The sequence below is a fragment of the Rhinoderma darwinii genome, chromosome 6 (assembly GCF_050947455.1).
Source record: "Rhinoderma darwinii isolate aRhiDar2 chromosome 6, aRhiDar2.hap1, whole genome shotgun sequence".
In the NCBI taxonomy this organism is placed as follows: Eukaryota; Metazoa; Chordata; class Amphibia; order Anura; family Rhinodermatidae; genus Rhinoderma; species Rhinoderma darwinii.
Window position 1 is genome coordinate 85716915 of NC_134692.1, and position 23336 is coordinate 85740250.

Here is a 23336-nt window from a genome sequence, read left to right on the forward strand (position 1 = left end):
CATACATATGGGGGAATTACACTGTATAGGACAGCTAAGGGGAACATGATACAGTATGGTGCAGCTATGTTGGGCATTATATAGTATGGTGGTCATACATACCCCATAGTAGCCTTACGTAATGGGGCACATCAGACTGAAATCTTCCACCAGTATAAGATTTGTGTCTGCTGTGCACCTGTATCTAAGGGCTCATTTACACGAGCGTGTTATACGTCCGTACGACACGCGTGATTTTCACGCGTGTCGTACGGACCTATGTTAGTCTATGGGGCAGTGCAGACAGTCCATGATTTTTGCGCAACGTGAGTCCGTTGCGTAAAACTCACGACATGTCCTATATTTCTGCGTTGTACGCGCATCACGCACCCATTGAAGTCAATGGGTGCGTGAAAATCATGCATGCCACTCGGAAGCACTTCCGTGGGACGAGCGTGATTCGTGCAACAGCTGTCAAACTATGAATGTAAACAGAAAAGCACCACGTGCTTTTCTGTTTACAAACATCCAAACGGAGTGTCATATTGATGGCGGCTGCCCAAAAAACACGCAGCCGCGCATCATACGGGGCTGACACATGGAGCTGTTAAGTGCCTTTTGCGCATGCAAAATGCCACGTTTTTTGCGTGCGCAAAACGCACACGCTCGTGTAAACCCGGCCTAAGTGTAACTTTTCGTTGCCTTTGATACTTGATATAACACCCATGTACCCTGTATCTAAGCCTACCACATGTGTTAAAAAAGTTATATTTGTGGGTGTTTGTGTTTTTCTAACTTTTTGGTTGCAAGACTGAATAGGGCTCGAGGACTACTTTAGTAAAAAAAAAAAAAATTTCTAAAGGGAAAGCGTAGTCACCAAACAATTATTTTTAATAAAAAATGTCATTTGATACAAAATATTTATATGTTTTTGCTGTATTCTGAACAAATTTTTTTTTAAAAGGGATAGCACAAGCCAAAAATTCACAACAAAATGCTTCATGCATAATTTATATATTTTAATCAGGTTACGCTGTACCAATTGCACTACGTAGTATATTCGATGGACTACTGCAATGATGTACGATTTTTGTTGAAATAAAATGTTTAACGAGGATTATGTCTTGGATTTTTTTTTCAATAAAATTTTTTGGTAATATCTGTGTTTTTTTTACTTTCTGACGACGTCCATTAGGCTAGCAGTAAACAGCCATTACCCCAGTAGTGCTTATCGGGAAGAGACTGGTACAATCCAGTGATGGTAGATCACTGTGTCGGACGCAGGCTGGTCTTATTAGCCTGGGAATGGACAAAAACAGTGGGCCTTCCCACCTGTGCAATGCCAGGCTGCTGCTGCGTTCTATCTGGCTCGTCAGTAAAAATGACGTCTATTGTTAAATTTGTTAATTTTTTTTTTAAAAAAGACGTTTTTATAACCAGCCAGATACAACACAGCAGCAGCAGTCTAGCATTACAAGGGTGGGAAGGTCCACTGTTTTTGGCCCTTCCCAGCCATATAATACCAGCCTGCGGCCACACCAGTGCCCGACCATCACAACAGATGGTCGGGTACTGGATCCTACCCAGCTCTTCCCGACACCCCTGGGGGTGGTGGGTACCAGGGTAATAAAGGATGGTTAGTGCTAGCCTCTGCAACGGCTAACACTAAGTACCGCCTTAATAATGGACGCTGTCAATCAGCCAACTGCCATTATCTAGGCACTAATAAAGTTTAAAAAAACAACACAAGTACAATTATTTTTTTATTGAAATAAGAAATCCCCCACAAAACCCTCGTTAACCATTTTATTAAAATTTCTGAAAACGTAGATCTACGCAGTAATCCAAAGAATCGAAGATGTAGTCCAATTGGTACAGCAAAATCTGCAACAACATCAAAAAGAAGTTATCAATGTGAACAATCCCAATACTTATACTCAGCTACACAATTATATACACGCACACACAAAGAAACACCCACAGACAGACAAACACACACACACACAAACATATACACACACACACACACACACACACACACACACACACACACACACACACACACACACACACACACATAAACACACAAACACACACACACATATACCCAAACACATATACACAAAAACAACCAAATATACACAAACACACACACATACACACAAACACAGACGCACAAACATATACACAAACACATATACACAAACACAACCGTATATACCAAAACACACAGACATAAACAAACAAACATACACACATATACACACTTATACACAAACACACACAAATACACAAACAAACACACACACACACACACAAATATACATACAAACATAGACACATACACATATACACATACACACCATATATACACAAACACACACACACAGAAACACATAATCACACACACATATACGCAAACACACACAAATTCACAAACACACACACACTCAAAAGTTTCTCAAAATGTCCACTGTATCTAATCTTTCCACATAATATATACACTATTGCAGGTAGTACCTTCAGTGGATCGCAGACTTCTTCAATCGGTAGGTACAGCAAAATCTGCAACAACATCAAAAATAATTTATCAATGTGAACAATCCCAAAACTTATACGCAGCTACACACATATATACACAAACACACAAACAATCCCCCACAGACACAAATTTACACAAACACACAAAACACAGACATATATATAAACAAACAGACATACCCAAACACACACACACACACACACACACACACACACACACACACACACACACACACACATATACGCACAAACACATACACTAAAACACAGATAAACACAAACACACACACAGTGAAAAAAAAACAAAAAAAAAACAGGTTGTGTATGCAAGCAAATAAGTTTTCATACTTAGAGACAATTGCCTTGATAATATTTCACAGATTGCCAATTGTATCTAAGCATGACATTTTTTATGATTACATACACCGAACAGATGATGTTTCTCAAAATGTCCACTGTATGTAATCTTTCCACATAATATATACACTATTGCAGGTAGTACCTTCAGTGGACCGCGGACTTCTTCAATCGGTAGGTACAGCAAAATCTGCAACAACATCAAAAATCATTTATCAATGTGAACAATCCCAAAACTTATACGCAGCTACACACATATATACACAAACACACAAACAATCCCCCACAGACACAAATTTACACAAACACACATAAACACACAAACACACACACATATATAAACAAACACACATACCCAAACGCACACACACACACACACAAACACACACATACACTGAAACACACAGATAAACACAAACACACATACACACACAGTGAAAGAAAAAAAACAAAACAGGTTGTGTATGCAAGCAAATACGTTTTTATACTTAGAGACAATTGCCTTGATAATATTTCACAGATTGGCAAATGTATCTAAGCATGACATTTTTTATGATTACATACACCGAACAGATGATGTTTCTCAAACTGTCCACTGTATGTAATCTTTCCACATAATATATACACTATTGCAGGTAGTACTGTCAGGTCCGTATTTCAGGGTATCTTCCTTTCCCCTGTTATTTCACACCGAATAACCACCTCTGTGAATTGAAAGCTGAAGGCATGCCTGGAAAGAAGTAAACCAGCCAGAGATGTTTGGTACACAGCTTTCCCTCCATCAGACAAGAGGAGAACTGCCCTTTATTCAGAACAAAGAAACACACAAAGAAAAGACACATGCCTCCTCCATAGGGATGTGGGAGTGCCCAAGCCACCACCAGCTTCTCAGCTGCAAGTTCTCAGACTCACTCTTCTTGCATTCCAGGGGACGGTGTCTTCCATAGGTGTGTCCGACATGAACAAAGAACTTATTATATATCAGTATATTACACAAAGAACTGAAATGTATATACATATGTGTGAGGATAATATTTTTCAAACAATATACATGGTAATGATCCCTGACAGTCCCCCCTAAAAATATTATCATTCTATCCCTGAGTCTTGCCTAGCAACCTACCACTGACCACTCGAATCAGGCGGGTAGGGGTTTTGGATTTCTTCACCAGCTTGAAACGAGCTACTCCTGATGAGTAACCCCCCTTTGTACCTGGACTTCCAAGGTTTCTGAATGGTCCTAACTGTCCCTATTCTCCTCAGTATATAGGATGGTTGTCTTGGTATAATCTACAAACCGCTGCTGGTTGTAATATATATATAATTAATCCAGTCTACATTTTTGTTAATGGTAATAATTGTCGCACTGTCACTTACTGTCCTAAGGGACTTTTACCCCTGCAGATATAACAGGTCATGGGCAGCACAGTGACATTCACTTCACACCTTCACATAAACTCCTCAGATTGTAATTTGCAGCACCGTGGCATATTTACACACATTATAATTATAAACCTCAGACATTATAAACAATAGGGCCTCAACTAATAACATAATGCTATCACCAATCTCATGCTATCACCCTCAGGTTTCGGGTCCCATCCGTTCATTGCCAGTCCTGTACATCATCGTCCCCTTCTCCTGTCTTCTGCTCTTCACTGACTGTCACACTCAGGGTAACCCACACAATTGTGGAGTCAGACTACGTTGGTGTCCAGTGGGGGAGTTATTATAACCCCCTCCTAGCCACTTACTTATCAAAACACTTGATACTGCTAATGGATTCACTCAGGTCTTTGGTCTTTACTTTGATCTTTGCTGATGTCATCAGGACTTGGTTTGGTCCTTCTCATCTGTCCGACACCGTCTCCTTTAGTTTACGCCACCAGGCTGTACATAGCACCTCATGCTGTGAGCCTGGGGTGAGATCCCACGTAGGCGGATTAGTGGAGTTGTATTGTGACTATCACAAACCCTCCGCATCTGTACTTTTCCTCTGGCAAGTTACTTGTCTGGGCGGCTGCTTAGAATTGTGACACTGCCGTCAGTTCATGATAAACGCGTTGTACTGGCTCAGGCTGCGCCTGCCGCATCTCAGTGATGGTGCTCATAGTGTTAAAAGTCTTTTAGTTCATATTTACTGGCACTTGCTGGGGACCCCCAACTCTTGTCAATTGTTAAAATGAATACTAATCTGGTGATAACATCATCCGCATACATTATAAACGTTGTTCTAAGTACATACAATAATGTCAGGCCCTCAAATGACATCAAACACCTTTATATAAGGAAAAAATCTTCTCTGTTACAATGGACATGGCACCTAGAAGATGTGTAATTATTGGGTACATTTCATTTGCACTTGGTGATACTTTTTCAGCAGGATTTGTACCTTGATCTCAGCTGATTGCCTAGAACATCTCCACCTCACAGAAATATACACAGATTCCACATGTTTATCTGACAAGTGTCTTAAACCAATTTTTCTTACTCTAATCTGGTTCGTTCTACCTGGGAAGGCCTCTCAAGGTCGGTTCTCTTTGTGGGAGGCGGGTATGATAAGGTTGGCACCGGTCTGCCAGGACTGTTCTGGAGGCAAATCAAACAGCTCTAACAGAATTTAGCAGCAACAGCTGTAAAGCCTGGGACATACCATTTAGATCTTACCACGTCGATCCTTGCAGTCTTTGGGCATATGTGAGGTCATACACCATCAATACAAGTGCTATCAAGAATGCATTGGGCGCTACCGGTTTACCTTCCTTTATCCGTCCACATTCTGTCAGAATCTGGTTCTCACACCTTCCGCTCCCAGTTGGACTCTTCCTGTGAAGAACAATCTTTTCATAGCCTAATCAGTAATTGATCTTAATCAGATAATTAACTTGAAGAAAAACATTAACAATGACAGATTTATGTTAAACGTTCACACTGGTCAGTAACTAAAACTGATACCTACAAATTGATTCTTCTTCTTTATATATATCTATACATACACATATACACTGCACAGAATTCTCTGCTCTATCATTTCCCTTTCACAATAACAACAAAAATAAACAAATAAAAATGTTTTCGAATGGGAATATTCCGCTTCTGTACCTTTTATCTGACACATCCAATAGTCCAATGCTGAGGCTGGTCTAGAACTTTACATAAAACTTAACCTCAGTATTTAATATTCCCACAACACTTCTTAAATACAGTTATTAAACAAACTAACTTTGGGATAACACTGTTCCCCTGTCACTTACACACAACGTCTGCAGTGGGTAAGATACCGGCCGGGCTTCAGACCCCCCTGAGAACAGGTCTTCACATACGAGCACATTGTCATACACTTCTACCTCGGGTAGTTGTATGTTCTGCAGTCGCTGGGACGGGTAATCTGGCCGGGCTGCACTTTTCACAGGTACCTTTGCTGTTTTACCTATGTCATGCCGTGTGCACATCATGCCGGCTGCTACACACCTAGTGGTGGCATTATTGTATCCAGGGACAAGCCAATTTACTGGACACCTGGCTGCACATACCCTTGTTGTCAGTTCTGTCGTCTCTCGCTCTCTCAATTGGCTTACCCGATGATCCAATAAAGTTCCTACTACCAGATGACCGCAGACTTCTTAAATCGGTAGGTACAGCAAAATCTGCAACAACATCAAAAATAAGTTATCAATGTGAACAATCCCAAAACTTATACGCAGCTACACACATATATACACAAACACACAAACAATCCCCCACAGACACAAATTTACACAAACACACAAAACACACACATATATATACCCAAACACACACATACACACACACACACACACACACACACACACACACACACACACACACACACACACACACACACACACACACACACACACAAACACATACACTGAAACACACAGATAAACACAAACACACACACAGTGAAAAAAAACAAAAAAAAACAGGTTGTGTATGCAAGCAAATAAGTTTTCATACTTAGAGACAATTGCCTTGATAATATTTCACAGATTGGCAATTGTATCTAAGCATGACATTTTTTATGATTACATACACCGAACAGATGATGTTTCTCAAAATGTCCACTGTATGTAATCTTTCCACATAATATATACACTATTGCAGGTAGTACCTTCAGTGGACCACAGACTTCTTCAATCGGTAGGTACAGCAAAATCTGCAACAACATCAAAAATAATTTATCAATGTGAACAATCCCAAAACTTATACGCAGCTACACACATAAATACACAAACACACAAACAATCCCCCACAGACACACATTTACACAAACACACATAAACACACAAACACACACACATATATAAACAAACACACATACCCAAACACACACACACACACACACACACACACACACACACACACACACACACACACACACACACACACACACACACACACACACACACACACACATATACACACAAACACACACAAACACATACACTGAAACACACAGATAAACACAAACACACACACAGTGAAAAAAAACAAAAAAAAACAGGTTGTGTATGCAAGCAAATAAGTTTTCACACTTAGAGACAATTGCCTTGATAATATTTCACAGATTGGCAATTGTATCTAAGCATGACATTTTTTATGATTACATACACCGAACAGATGATGTTTCTCAAAATGTCCACTGTATGTAATCTTTCCACATAATATATACACTATTGCAGGTAGTACCTTCAGTGGACCACAGACTTCTTCAATCGGTAGGTACAGCAAAATCTGCAACAACATCAAAAATAATTTATCAATGTGAACAATCCCAAAACTTATACGCAGCTACACACATAAATACACAAACACACAAACAATCCCCCACAGACACACATTTACACAAACACACATAAACACACAAACACACACACATATATAAACAAACACACATACACACACACACACACACACACACACACACACACACACACACACACACACACACACACACACACACACACACACACACACACACACACACAAACACACACACACACATACACTGAAACACACAGAAAAACACAAACACACATACACACACAGTGAAAGAAAAAAAACAAAACAGGTTGTGTATGCAAGCAAATACGTTTTCATACTTAGAGACAATTGCCTTGATAATATTTCACAGATTGGCAATTGTATCTAAGCATGACATTTTTTATGATTACATACACCGAACAGATGATGTTTCTCAAAATGTCCACTGTATGTAATCTTTCCACATAATATATACACTATTGCAGGTAGTACTGTCAGGTCCGTATTTCAGGGTATCTTCCTTTCCCCTGTTATTTCACACCGAATAACCACCTCTGTAAATTCAAAGCTGAAGGCATGCCTGGAAAGAAGTAAACCAGCCAGAGATGTTTGGTACACAGCTTTCCCTCCATCAGACAAGAGGAGAACTGCCCTTTATTCAGAACAAAGAAACACACAAAGAAAAGACACATGCCTCCTCCATAGGGATGTGGGAGTGCCCAAGCCCCCACCAGCTTCTCAGCTGCAAGTTCTCAGACTCACTCTTCTTGCATTCCAGGGGACGGTGTCTTCCATAGGTGTGTCCGACATGAACAAAGAACTTATTATATATCAGTATATTACACAAAGAACTGAAATGTATATACATATGTGTGAGGATAATATTTTTCAAACAATATACATGGTAATGATCCCTGACAGTCCCCCCTAAAAATATTATCATTCTTTCCCTGAGTCTTGCCTAGCAACCTACCACTGACCACTCGAATCAGGCGGGTAGGGGTTTTGGATTTCTTCACCAGCTTGAAACGAGCTACTCCTGATGAGTAACCCCCCTTTGTACCTGGACTTCCAAGGTTTCTGAATGGTCCTAACTGTCCCTATTCTCCTCAGTATATAGGATGGTTGTCTTGGTATAATCTACAAACCGCTGCTGGTTGTAATATATATATATAATTAATCCAGTCTACATTTTTGTTAATGGTAATAATTGTCGCACTGTCACTTACTGTCCTAAGGGACTTTTACCCCTGCAGATATAACAGGTCATGGGCAGCACAGTGACCTTCACTTCACACCTTCACATAAACTCCTCAGATTGTAATTTGCAGCACCTTGGCATATTTACACACATTATAATTATAAACCTCAGACATTATAAACAATAGGGCCTCAACTAATAACATAATGCTATCACCAATCTCATGCTATCACCCTCAGGTTTCGGGTCCCATCCGTTCATTGCCAGTCCTGTACATCATCGTCCCCTTCTTCTCCTGTCTTCTGCTCTTCACTGACTGTCACACTCAGGGTAACCCACACAATTGTGAAGTCAGACTACGTTGGTGTCCAGTGGGGGAGTTATTATAACCCCCTCCTAACCACTTACATATCAAAACACTTGATACTGCTGACGGATTCACTCAGGTCTTTGGTCTTTACTTTGATCTTTGCTGATGTCATCAGGACTTGGTTTGGTCCTTCTCATCTGTCCGACACCGTCTCCTTTAGTTTACGCCACCAGGCTGTACATAGCACCTCATGCTGTGAGCCTGGGGTGAGATCCCACGTAGGCGGATTAGTGGAGTTGTATTGTGACTATCACAAACCCTCCGCATCTGTACTTTTCCTCTGGCAAGTTACTTGTCTGGGCGGCTGCTTAGAATTGTGACACTGCCGTCAGTTCATGATAAACGCGTTGTACTGGCTCAGGCTGCGCCTGCCGCATCTCAGTGATGGTGCTCATAGTGTAAAAGTCTTTTAGTTCATATTTACTGGCACTTGCTGGGGACCCCCAACTCTTGTCAATTGTTAAAATGAATACTAATCTGGTGATAACATCATCCGCATACATTATAAACGTTGTTCTAAGTACATACAATAATGTCAGGCCCTCAAATGACATCAAACACCTTTATATAAGGAAAAAATCTTCTCTGTTACAATGGACATGGCACCTAGAAGATGTGTAATTATTGGGTACATTTCATTTGCACTTGGTGATACTTTTTCAGCAGGATTTGTACCTTGATCTCAGCTGATTGCCTAGAACATCTCCACCTCACAGAAATATACACAGATTCCACATGTTTATCTGACAAGTGTCCTTAAACCAATTTTTCTTACTCTAATCTGGTTCGTTCTACCTGGGAAGGCCTCTCAAGGTCGGTTCTCTTTGTGGGAGGCGGGTATGATAAGGTTGGCACCGGTCTGCCAGGACTGTTCTGGAGGCAAATCAAACAGCTCTAACAGAATTTAGCAGCAACAGCTGTAAAGCCTGGGACATACCATTTAGATCTTACCACGTCGATCCTTGCAGTCTTTGGGCATATGTGAGGTCATACACCATCATACAAGTGCTATCAAGAATGCATTGGGCGCTACCGGTTTACCTTCCTTTATCCGTCCACATTCTGTCAGAATCTGGTTCTCCACCTTCCGCTCCCAGTTGGACTCTTCCTGTGAAGAACAATCTTTTCATAGCCTAATCAGTAATTGATCTTAATCAGATAATTAACTTGAAGAAAAACATTAACAATGACAGATTTATGTTAAACGTTCACACTGGTCAGTAACTAAAACTGATACCTACAAATTGATTCTTCTTCTTTATATATATCTATACATACACATATACACTGCACAGAATTCTCTGCTCTATCATTTCCCTTTCACAATAACAACAAAAATAAACAAATAAAAATGTTTTCGAATGGGAATATTCCGCTTCTGTACCTTTTATCTGACACATCCAATAGTCCAATGCTGAGGCTGGTCTAGAACTTTACATAAAACTTAACCTCAGTATTTAATATTCCCACAACACTTCTTAAATACAGTTATTAAAACAAACTAACTTTGGGATAACACTGTTCCCCTGTCACTTACACACAACGTCTGCAGTGGGTAAGATACCGGCCGGGCTTCAGACCCCCCTGAGAACAGGTCTTCACATACGAGCACATTGTCATACACTTCTACCTCGGGTAGTTGTATGTTCTGCAGTCGCTGGGACGGGTAATCTGGCCGGGCTGCACTTTTCACAGGTACCTTTGCTGTTTTACCTATGTCATGCCGTGTGCACATCATGCCGGCTGCTACACACCTAGTGGTGGCATTATTGTATCCAGGGACAAGCCAATTTACTGACACCTGGCTGCACATACCCTTGTTGTCAGTTCTGTCGTCTCTCGCTCTCTCAATTGGCTTACCCGATGATCCAATAAAGTTCCTACTACCAGATGACCGCAGACTTCTTAAATCGGTAGGTACAGCAAAATCTGCAACAACATCAAAAATAAGTTATCAATGTGAACAATCCCAAAACTTATACGCAGCTACACACATATATACACAAACACACAAACAATCCCCCACAGACACAAATTTACACAAACACACAAAACACACACATATATATACCCAAACACACACATACACACACACACACACACACACACACACACACACACACACACACACACACACACACACACACACACACACACACACAACACATACACTGAAACACACAGATAAACACAAACACACACACAGTGAAAAAAACAAAAAAAACAGGTTGTGTATGCAAGCAAATAAGTTTTCATACTTAGAGACAATTGCCTTGATAATATTTCACAGATTGGCAATTGTATCTAAGCATGACATTTTTTATGATTACATACACCGAACAGATGATGTTTCTCAAAATGTCCACTGTATGTAATCTTTCCACATAATATATACACTATTGCAGGTAGTACCTTCAGTGGACCACAGACTTCTTCAATCGGTAGGTACAGCAAAATCTGCAACAACATCAAAAAAATTTATCAATGTGAACAATCCCAAAACTTATACGCAGCTACACACATAAATACACAAACACACAAACAATCCCCCACAGACACACATTTACACAAACACACATAAACACACAAACACACACACATATATAAACAAACACACATACCCAAACACACACACACACACACACACACACACACACACACACACACACACACACACACACACACACACACATACACATATACACACAAACACACACAAACACATACACTGAAACACACAGATAAACACAAACACACACAGTGAAAAAAAACAAAAAAAAACATGTTGTGTATGCAAGCAAATAAGTTTTCATACTTAGAGACAATTGCCTTGATAATATTTCACAGATTGGCAATTGTATCTAAGCATGACATTTTTTATGATTACATACACCGAACAGATGATGTTTCTCAAAATGTCCACTGTATGTAATCTTTCCGTATTTCAGGGTATCTTCCTTTCCCCTGTTATTTCACACCGAATAACCACCTCTGTAAATTGAAAGCTGAAGGCATGCCTGGAAAGAAGTAAACCAGCCAGAGATGTTTGGTACACAGCTTTCGCGAAAGCGAAACTAACCAAGATCGAGCGTCTAGGATTTACTTGTCAATAACTCGCCTGGGAAACATCCAGAGAAGTCAAAGACAGTGCTTCTATACTAATTGCCAGGCGCTGAATCGAATGCAGCCAAGAGCGAGCGTCTGTGACTTACGGTTCAAGAGTTATTCACAGAGACATGGTTCTGAACATGCTGCCAATAGCTCGCCTGGAAAACATGCAGAGAAGTCCAAGATAGTGTTTTTTAGACTGGCTGCCACGAGCTGAATCGAATGCAGCCAAGAGCGAGCGTCTGTGACTTACGGTTCAAGAGTTATTCACAGAAACATGGTTCTGAACTTTACTGCCAGCCGCGAAAGCGAAACTAACCAAGATCGAGCGTCTAGGATTTACTTGTCAATAACTCGCCTGGGAAACATCCAGAGAAGTCAAAGACAGTGCTTCTATACTAATTGACAGGCGCTGAGACGAATGCCGCCAAGATCGAGCGTCTAGGACTTACGGTTCAAGAATTAGCCTCAGAAACATGGTTCTGAACATGCTGCCAATTGCTCGCCTGGGAAACATGCAGAGATGTCCAAGATAGTGTTTTTTAGACTGGCTGCCACGAGCTGAATCGAATGCAGCCAAGAGCGAGCGTCTGTGACTTACGGTTCAAGAGTTATTCACAGAAACATGGTTCTGAACATGCTGCCAATAGCTCGCCTGGGAAACATGCAGAGAAGTCCAAGATAGTGTTTTTTAGACTGGCTGCCACGAGCTGAATCGAATGCAGCCAAGAGCGAGCGTCTGTGACTTACGGTTCAAGAGTTATTCACAGAAACATGGTTCTGAACATGCTGCCAATAGCTCGCCTGGGAAACATGCAGAGAAGTCCAAGATAGTGTTTTTTAGACTGGCTGCCACGAGCTGAATCGAATGCAGCCAAGAGCGAGCGTCTGTGACTTACGGTTCAAGAGTTATTCACAGAAACATGGTTCTGAACTTTACTGCCAGCCGCGAAAGCGAAACTAACCAAGATCGAGCGTCTAGGATTTACTTGTCAATAACTCGCCTGGGAAACATCCAGAGAAGTCAAAGACAGTGCTTCTATACTAATTGCCAGGCGCTGAGACGAATGCCGCCAAGATCGAGCGTCTAGGACTTACGGTTCAAGAATTAGCCTCAGAAACATGGTTCTGAACATGCTGCCAATTGCTCGCCTGGGAAACATGCAGAGAAGTCCAAGATAGTGTTTTTTAGACTGGCTGCCACGAGCTGAATCGAATGCAGCCAAGAGCGAGCGTCTATGACTTACGGTTCAAGAGTTATTCACAGAAACATGGTTCTGAACATGCTGCCAATTGCTTGCCTGGGAAACATGCAGAGAAGTCCAAGATAGTGTTTTTTAGACTGGCTGCCACGAGCTGAATCGAATGCAGCCAAGAGCGAGCGTCTGTGACTTACGGTTCAAGAGTTATTCACAGAAACATGGTTCTGAACATGCTGCCAATAGCTCGCCTGGGAAACATGCAGAGAAGTCCAAGATAGTGTTTTTTAGACTGGCTGCCACGAGCTGAATCGAATGCAGCCAAGAGCGAGCGTCTGTGACTTACGGTTCAAGAGTTATTCATAGAAACATGGTTCTGAACATGCTGCCAATAGCTCGCCTGGGAAACATGCAGAGAAGTCCAAGATAGTGTTTTTTAGACTGGCTGCCACGAGCTGAATCGAATGCAGCCAAGAGCGAGCGTCTGTGACTTACGGTTCAAGAGTTATTCACAGAAACATGGTTCTGAACATGCTGCCAATAGCTCGCCTGGGAAACATGCAGAGAAGTCCAAGATAGTGTTTTTTAGACTGGCTGCCACGAGCTGAATCGAATGCAGCCAAGAGCGAGCGTCTGTGACTTACGGTTCAAGAGTTATTCACAGAAACATGGTTCTGAACATGCTGCCAATAGCTCGCCTGGGAAACATGCAGAGAAGTCCAAGATAGTGTTTTTTAGACTGGCTGCCACGAGCTGAATCGAATGCAGCCAAGAGCGAGCGTCTGTGACTTACGGTTCAAGAGTTATTCACAGAAACATGGTTCTGAACATGCTGCCAATAGCTCGCCTGGGAAACATGCAGAGAAGTCCAAGATAGTGTTTTTTAGACTGGCTGCCACGAGCTGAATCGAATGCAGCCAAGAGCGAGCGTCTGTGACTTACGGTTCAAGAGTTATTCACAGAAACATGGTTCTGAACTTTACTGCCAGCCGCGAAAGCGAAACTAACCAAGATCGAGCGTCTAGGATTTACTTGTCAATAACTCGCCTGGGAAACATCCAGAGAAGTCAAAGACAGTGCTTCTATACTAATTGCCAGGCGCTGAGACGAATGCCGCCAAGATCGAGCGTCTAGGACTTACGGTTCAAGAATTAGCCTCAGAAACATGGTTCTGAACATGCTGCCAATTGCTCGCCTGGGAAACATGCAGAGAAGTCCAAGATAGTGTTTTTTAGACTGGCTGCCACGAGCTGAATCGAATGCAGCCAAGAGCGAGCGTCTATGACTTACGGTTCAAGAGTTATTCACAGAAACATGGTTCTGAACATGCTGCCAATTGCTTGCCTGGGAAACATGCAGAGAAGTCCAAGATAGTGTTTTTTAGACTGGCTGCCACGAGCTGAATCGAATGCAGCCAAGAGCGAGCGTCTGTGACTTACGGTTCAAGAGTTATTCACAGAAACATGGTTCTGAACATGCTGCCAATAGCTCGCCTGGGAAACATGCAGAGAAGTCCAAGATAGTGTTTTTTAGACTGGCTGCCACGAGCTGAATCGAATGCAGCCAAGAGCGAGCGTCTGTGACTTACGGTTCAAGAGTTATTCATAGAAACATGGTTCTGAACATGCTGCCAATAGCTCGCCTGGGAAACATGCAGAGAAGTCCAAGATAGTGTTTTTTAGACTGGCTGCCACGAGCTGAATCGAATGCAGCCAAGAGCGAGCGTCTGTGACTTACGGTTCAAGAGTTATTCATAGAAACATGGTTCTGAACATGCTGCCAATAGCTCGCCTGGGAAACATGCAGAGAAGTCCAAGATAGTGTTTTTTAGACTGGCTGCCACGAGCTGAATCGAATGCAGCCAAGAGCGAGCGTCTGTGACTTACGGTTCAAGAGTTATTCACAGAAACATGGTTCTGAACATGCTGCCAATAGCTCGCCTGGGAAACATGCAGAGAAGTCCAAGATAGTGTTTTTTAGACTGGCTGCCACGAGCTGAATCGAATGCAGCCAAGAGCGAGCGTCTGTGACTTACGGTTCAAGAGTTATTCACAGAAACATGGTTCTGAACTTTACTGCCAGCCGCGAAAGCGAAACTAACCAAGATCGAGCGTCTAGGATTTACTTGTCAATAACTCGCCTGGGAAACATCCAGAGAAGTCAAAGACAGTGCTTCTATACTAATTGCCAGGCGCTGAGACGAATGCCGCCAAGATCGAGCGTCTAGGACTTACGGTTCAAGAATTAGCCTCAGAAACATGGTTCTGAACATGCTGCCAATTGCTCGCCTGGGAAACATGCAGAGAAGTCCAAGATAGTGTTTTTTAGACTGGCTGCCACGAGCTGAATCGAATGCAGCCAAGAGCGAGCGTCTATGACTTACGGTTCAAGAGTTATTCACAGAAACATGGTTCTGAACATGCTGCCAATTGCTTGCCTGGGAAACATGCAGAGAAGTCCAAGATAGTGTTTTTTAGACTGGCTGCCACGAGCTGAATCGAATGCAGCCAAGAGCGAGCGTCTGTGACTTACGGTTCAAGAGTTATTCACAGAAACATGGTTCTGAACATGCTGCCAATAGCTCGCCTGGGAAACATGCAGAGAAGTCCAAGATAGTGTTTTTTAGACTGGCTGCCACGAGCTGAATCGAATGCAGCCAAGAGCGAGCGTCTGTGACTTACGGTTCAAGAGTTATTCACAGAAACATGGTTCTGAACATGCTGCCAATAGCTCGCCTGGGAAACATGCAGAGAAGTCCAAGATAGTGTTTTTTAGACTGGCTGCCACGAGCTGAATCGAATGCAGCCAAGAGCGAGCGTCTGTGACTTACGGTTCAAGAGTTATTCACAGAAACATGGTTCTGAACTTTACTGCCAGCCGCGAAAGCGAAACTAACCAAGATCGAGCGTCTAGGATTTACTTGTCAATAACTCGCCTGGGAAACATCCAGAGAAGTCAAAGACAGTGCTTCTATACTAATTGCCAGGCGCTGAGACGAATGCCGCCAAGATCGAGCGTCTAGGACTTACGGTTCAAGAATTAGCCTCAGAAACATGGTTCTGAACATGCTGCCAATTGCTCGCCTGGGAAACATGCAGAGAAGTCCAAGATAGTGTTTTTTAGACTGGCTGCCACGAGCTGAATCGAATGCAGCCAAGAGCGAGCGTCTATGACTTACGGTTCAAGAGTTATTCACAGAAACATGGTTCTGAACATGCTGCCAATTGCTTGCCTGGGAAACATGCAGAGAAGTCCAAGATAGTGTTTTTTAGACTGGCTGCCACGAGCTGAATCGAATGCAGCCAAGAGCGAGCGTCTGTGACTTACGGTTCAAGAGTTATTCACAGAAACATGGTTCTGAACATGCTGCCAATAGCTCGCCTGGGAAACATGCAGAGAAGTCCAAGATAGTGTTTTTTAGACTGGCTGCCACGAGCTGAATCGAATGCAGCCAAGAGCGAGCGTCTGTGACTTACGGTTCAAGAGTTATTCATAGAAACATGGTTCTGAACATGCTGCCAATAGCTCGCCTGGGAAACATGCAGAGAAGTCCAAGATAGTGTTTTTTAGACTGGCTGCCACGAGCTGAATCGAATGCAGCCAAGAGCGAGCGTCTGTGACTTACGGTTCAAGAGTTATTCACAGAAACATGGTTCTGAACTTTACTGCCAGCCGCGAAAGCGAAACTAACCAAGATCGAGCGTCTAGGATTTACTTGTCAATAACTCGCCTGGGAAACATCCAGAGAAGTCAAAGACAGTGCTTCTATACTAATTGCCAGGCGCTGAGACGAATGCCGCCAAGATCGAGCGTCTAGGACTTACGGTTCAAGAATTAGCCTCAGAAACATGGTTCTGAACATGCTGCCAATTGCTCGCCTGGGAAACATGCAGAGAAGTCCAAGATAGTGTTTTTTAGACTGGCTGCCACGAGCTGAATCGAATGCAGCCAAGAGCGAGCGTCTGTGACTTACGGTTCAAGAGTTATTCACAGAAACATGGTTCTGAACATGCTGCCAATAGCTCGCCTGGGAAACATGCAGAGAAGTCCAAGATAGTGTTTTTTAGACTGGCTGCCACGAGCTGAATCGAATGCAGCCAAGAGCGAGCGTCTGTGACTTACGGTTCAAGAGTTATTCACAGAAACATGGTTCTGAACATGCTGCCAATAGCTCGCCTGGGAAACATGCAGAGAAGTCCAAGATAGTGTTTTTTAGACTGGCTGCCACGAGCTGAATCGAATGCAGCCAAGAGCGAGCGTCTGTGACTTACGGTTCAAGAGTTATTCACAGAAACATGGTTCTGAACATGCTGCCAATAGCTCGCCTGGGAAACATGCAGAGAAGTCCAAGATAGTGTTTTTTAGACTGGCTGCCACGAGCTGAATCGAATGCAGCCAAGAGCGAGCGTCTGTGACTTACGGTTCAAGAGTTATTCACAGAAACATGGTTCTGAACTTTACTGCCAGCCGCGAAAGCGAAACTAACCAAGATCGAGCGTCTAGGATTTACTTGTCAATAACTCGCCTGGGAAACATCCAGAGAAGTCAAAGACAGTGCTTCTATACTAATTGCCAGGCGCTGAGACGAATGCCGCCAAGATCGAGCGTCTAGGACTTACGGTTCAAGAATTAGCCTCAGAAACATGGTTCTGAACATGCTGCCAATTGCTCGCCTGGGAAACATGCAGAGAAGTCCAAGATAGTGTTTTTTAGACTGGCTGCCACGAGCTGAATCGAATGCAGCCAAGAGCGAGCGTCTGTGACTTACGGTTCAAGAGTTATTCACAGAAACATGGTTCTGAACATGCTGCCAATAGCTCGCCTGGGAAACATGCAGAGAAGTCCAAGATAGTGTTTTTTAGACTGGCTGCCACGAGCTGAATCGAATGCAGCCAAGAGCGAGCGTCTGTGACTTACGGTTCAAGAGTTATTCACAGAAACATGGTTCTGAACATGCTGCCAATAGCTCGCCTGGGAAACATGCAGAGAAGTCCAAGATAGTGTTTTTTAGACTGGCTGCCACGAGCTGAATCGAATGCAGCCAAGAGCGAGCGTCTGTGACTTACGGTTCAAGAGTTATTCACAGAAACATGGTTCTGAACATGCTGCCAATAGCTCGCCTGGGAAACATGCAGAGAAGTCCAAGATAGTGTTTTTTAGACTGGCTGCCACGAGCTGAATCGAATGCAGCCAAGAGCGAGCGTCTGTGACTTACGGTTCAAGAGTTATTCACAGAAACATGGTTCTGAACTTTACTGCCAGCCGCGAAAGCGAAACTAACCAAGATCGAGCGTCTAGGATTTACTTGTCAATAACTCGCCTGGGAAACATCCAGAGAAGTCAAAGACAGTGCTTCTATACTAATTGCCAGGCGCTGAGACGAATGCCGCCAAGATCGAGCGTCTAGGACTTACGGTTCAAGAATTAGCCTCAGAAACATGGTTCTGAACATGCTGCCAATTGCTCGCCTGGGAAACATGCAGAGAAGTCCAAGATAGTGTTTTTTAGACTGGCTGCCACGAGCTGAATCGAATGCAGCCAAGAGCGAGCGTCTGTGACTTACGGTTCAAGAGTTATTCACAGAAACATGGTTCTGAACATGCTGCCAATAGCTCGCCTGGGAAACATGCAGAGAAGTCCAAGATAGTGTTTTTTAGACTGGCTGCCACGAGCTGAATCGAATGCAGCCAAGAGCGAGCGTCTGTGACTTACGGTTCAAGAGTTATTCACAGAAACATGGTTCTGAACATGCTGCCAATATCTCGCCTGGGAAACATGCAGAGAAGTCCAAAATAGTGTTTTTTAGACTGGCTGCCACAAGCTGAATCGAATGCAGCCAAGAGCGAGCGTCTGTGACTTACGGTTCAAGAGTTATTCACAGAAACATGGTTCTGAACTTTACTGCCAGCCGCGAAAGCGAAACTAACCAAGATCGAGCGTCTAGGATTTACTTGTCAATAACTCGCCTGGGAAACATCCAGAGAAGTCAAAGACAGTGCTTCTATACTGATTGCCAGGCGCTGAGACGAATGCCGCCAAGATCGAGCGTCTAGGACTTACGGTTCAAGAATTAGCCTCAGAAACATGGTTCTGAGCATGCTGCCAATTGCTCGCCTGGGAAACATGCAGAGAAGTCCAAGATAGTGTTTTTTAGACTGGCTGCCACGAGCTGAATCGAATGCAGCCAAGAGCGAGCGTCTGTGACTTACGGTTCAAGAGTTATTCACAGAAACATGGTTCTGAACATGCTGCCAATAGCTCGCCTGGGAAACATGCAGAGAAGTCCAAGATAGTGTTTTTTAGACTGGCTGCCACGAGCTGAATCGAATGCAGCCAAGAGCGAGCGTCTGTGACTTACGGTTCAAGAGTTATTCACAGAAACATGGTTCTGAACATGCTGCCAATAGCTCGCCTGGGAAACATGCAGAGAAGTCCAAGATAGTGGTTTTTTTTTAGACTGGCTGCCACGAGCTGAATCGAATGCAGCCAAGAGCGAGCGTCTGTGACTTACGGTTCAAGAGTTATTCACAGAAACATGGTTCTGAACTTTACTGCCAGCCGCGAAAGCGAAACTAACCAAGATCGAGCGTCTAGGATTTACGTGTCAATAACTCGCCTGGGAAACATCCAGAGAAGTCAAAGACAGTGCTTCTATACTGATTGCCAGGCGCTGAGACGAATGCCGCCAAGATCGAGCGTCTAGGACTTACGGTTCAAGAATTAGCCTCAGAAACATGGTTCTGAACATGCTGCCAATTGCTCGCCTGGGAAACATGCAGAGAAGTCCAAGATAGTGTTTTTTAGACTGGCTGCCACGAGCTGAATCGAATGCAGCCAAGAGCGAGCGTCTGTGACTTACGGTTCAAGAGTTATTCACAGAAACATGGTTCTGAACATGCTGCCAATTGCTCGCCTGGGAAACATGCAGAGAAGTCCAAGATAGTGTTTTTTAGACTAACTGCCACGAGCTGAATCGAATGCAGCCAAGAGCGAGCGTCTGTGACTTACGGTTCAAGAGTTATTCACAGAAACATGGTTCTGAACATGCTGCCAATAGCTCGCCTGGGAAACATGCAGAGAAGTCCAAGATAGTGTTTTTTAGACTGGCAGCCACGAGCTGAATCGAATGCAGCCAAGAGCGAGCGTCTGTGACTTACGGTTCAAGAGTTATTCACAGAAACATGGTTCTGAACTTTACTGCCAGCCGCGAAAGCGAAACTAACCAAGATCGAGCGTCTAGGATTTACTTGTCAATAACTCGCCTGGGAAACATCCAGAGAAGTCAAAGACAGTTCTTCTATACTAATTGCCAGGCGCTGAGACGAATGCCGCCAAGATCGAGCGTCTAGGACTTACGGTTCAAGAATTAGCCTCAGAAACATGGTTCTGAACATGCTGCCAATTGCTCGCCTGGGAAACATGCAGAGAAGTCCAAGATAGTGTTTTTTAGACTGGCTGCCACGAGCTGAATCGAATGCAGCCAAGAGCGAGCGTCTGTGACTTACGGTTCAAGAGTTATTCACAGAAACATGGTTCTGAACATGCTGCCAATTGCTCGCCTGGGAAACATGCAGAGAAGTCCAAGATGGTGTTTTTTAGACTGGCTGCCACGAGCTGAATCGAATGCAGCCAAGAGCGAGCGTCTGTGACTTACGGTTCAAGAGTTATTCACAGAAACATGGTTCTGAACATGCTGCCAATAGCTCGCCTGGGAAACATGCAGAGAAGTCCAAGATAGTGTTTTTTAGACTGGCTGCCACGAGCTGAATCGAATGCAGCCAAGAGCGAGCGTCTGTGACTTACGGTTCAAGAGTTATTCACAGAAACATGGTTCTGAACTTTACTGCCAGCCGCGAAAGCGAAACTAACCAAGATCGAGCGTCTAGGATTTACTTGTCAATAACTCGCCTGGGAAACATCCAGAGAAGTCAAAGACAGTTCTTCTATACTAATTGCCAGGCGCTGAGACGAATGCCGCCAAGATCGAGCGTCTAGGACTTACGGTTCAAGAATTAGCCTCAGAAACATGGTTCTGAACATGCTGCCAATTGCTCGCCTGGGAAACATGCAGAGAAGTCCAAGATAGTGTTTTTTAGACTGGCTGCCACGAGCTGAATCGAATGCAGCCAAGAGCGAGCGTCTGTGACTTACGGTTCAAGAGTTATTCACAGAAACATGGTTCTGAACATGCTGCCAATAGCTCGCCTGGGAAACATGCAGAGAAGTCCAAGATAGTGTTTTTTAGACTGGCTGCTACGAGCTGAATCGAATGCAGCCAAGAGCGAGCGTCTGTGACTTACGGTTCAAGAGTTATTTTCAGAAACATGGTTCTGAACTTTACTGCCAGCCGCGAAAGCGAAACTAACCAAGATCGAGCGTCTAGGATTTACTTGTCAATAACTCGCCTGGGAAACATCCAGAGAAGTCAAAGACAGTGCTTCTATACTAATTGCCAGGCGCTGAGACGAATGCCGCCAAGATCGAGCGTCTAGGACTTACGGTTCAAGAATTAGCCTCAGAAACATGGTTCTGAACATGCTGCCAATTGCTCGCCTGGGAAACATGCAGAGAAGTCCAAGATAGTGTTTTTTAGACTGGCTGCCACGAGCTGAATCGAATGCAGCCAAGAGCGAGCGTCTGTGACTTACGGTTCAAGAGTTATTCATAGAAACATGGTTCTGAACATGCTGCCAATTGCTCGCCTGGGAAACATGCAGAGAAGTCCAAGATAGTGTTTTTTAGACTGGCTGCCACGAGCTGAATCGAATGCAGCCAAGAGCGAGCGTCTGTGACTTACGGTTCAAGAGTTATTCACAGAAACATGGTTCTGAACATGCTGCCAATAGCTCGCCTGGGAAACATGCAGAGAAGTCCAAGATAGTGTTTTTTAGACTGGCTGCCACGAGCTGAATCGAATGCAGCCAAGAGCGAGCGTCTGTGACTTACGGTTCAAGAGTTATTCACAGAAACATGGTTCTGAACTTTACTGCCAGCCGCGAAAGCGAAACTAACCAAGATCGAGCGTCTAGGATTTACTTGTCAATAACTCGCCTGGGAAACATCCAGAGAAGTCAAAGACAGTTCTTCTACACTAATTGCCAGGCGCTGAGACGAATGCCGCCAAGATCGAGCGTCTAGGACTTACGGTTCAAGAATTAGCCTCAGAAACATGGTTCTGAACATGCTGCCAATTGCTCGCCTGGGAAACATGCAGAGAAGTCCAAGATAGTGTTTTTTAGACTGGCTGCCACGAGCTGAATCGAATGCAGCCAAGAGCGAGCGTCTGTGACTTACGGTTCAAGAGTTATTCACAGAAACATGGTTCTGAACATGCTGCCAATAGCTCGCCTGGGAAACATGCAGAGAAGTCCAAGATAGTGTTTTTTAGACTGGCTGCTACGAGCTGAATCGAATGCAGCCAAGAGCGAGCGTCTGTGACTTACGGTTCAAGAGTTATTCACAGAAACATGGTTCTGAACTTTACTGCCAGCCGCGAAAGCGAAACTAACCAAGATCGAGCGTCTAGGATTTACTTGTCAATAATTCGCCTGGGAAACATCCAGAGAAGTCAAAGACAGTGCTTCTATACTAATTGCCAGGCGCTGAGACGAATGCCGCCAAGATCGAGCGTCTAGGACTTACGGTTCAAGAATTAGCCTCAGAAACATGGTTCTGAACATGCTGCCAATTGCTCGCCTGGGAAACATGCAGAGAAGTCCAAGATAGTGTTTTTTAGACTGGCTGCCACGAGCTGAATCGAATGCAGCCAAGAGCGAGCGTCTGTGACTTACGG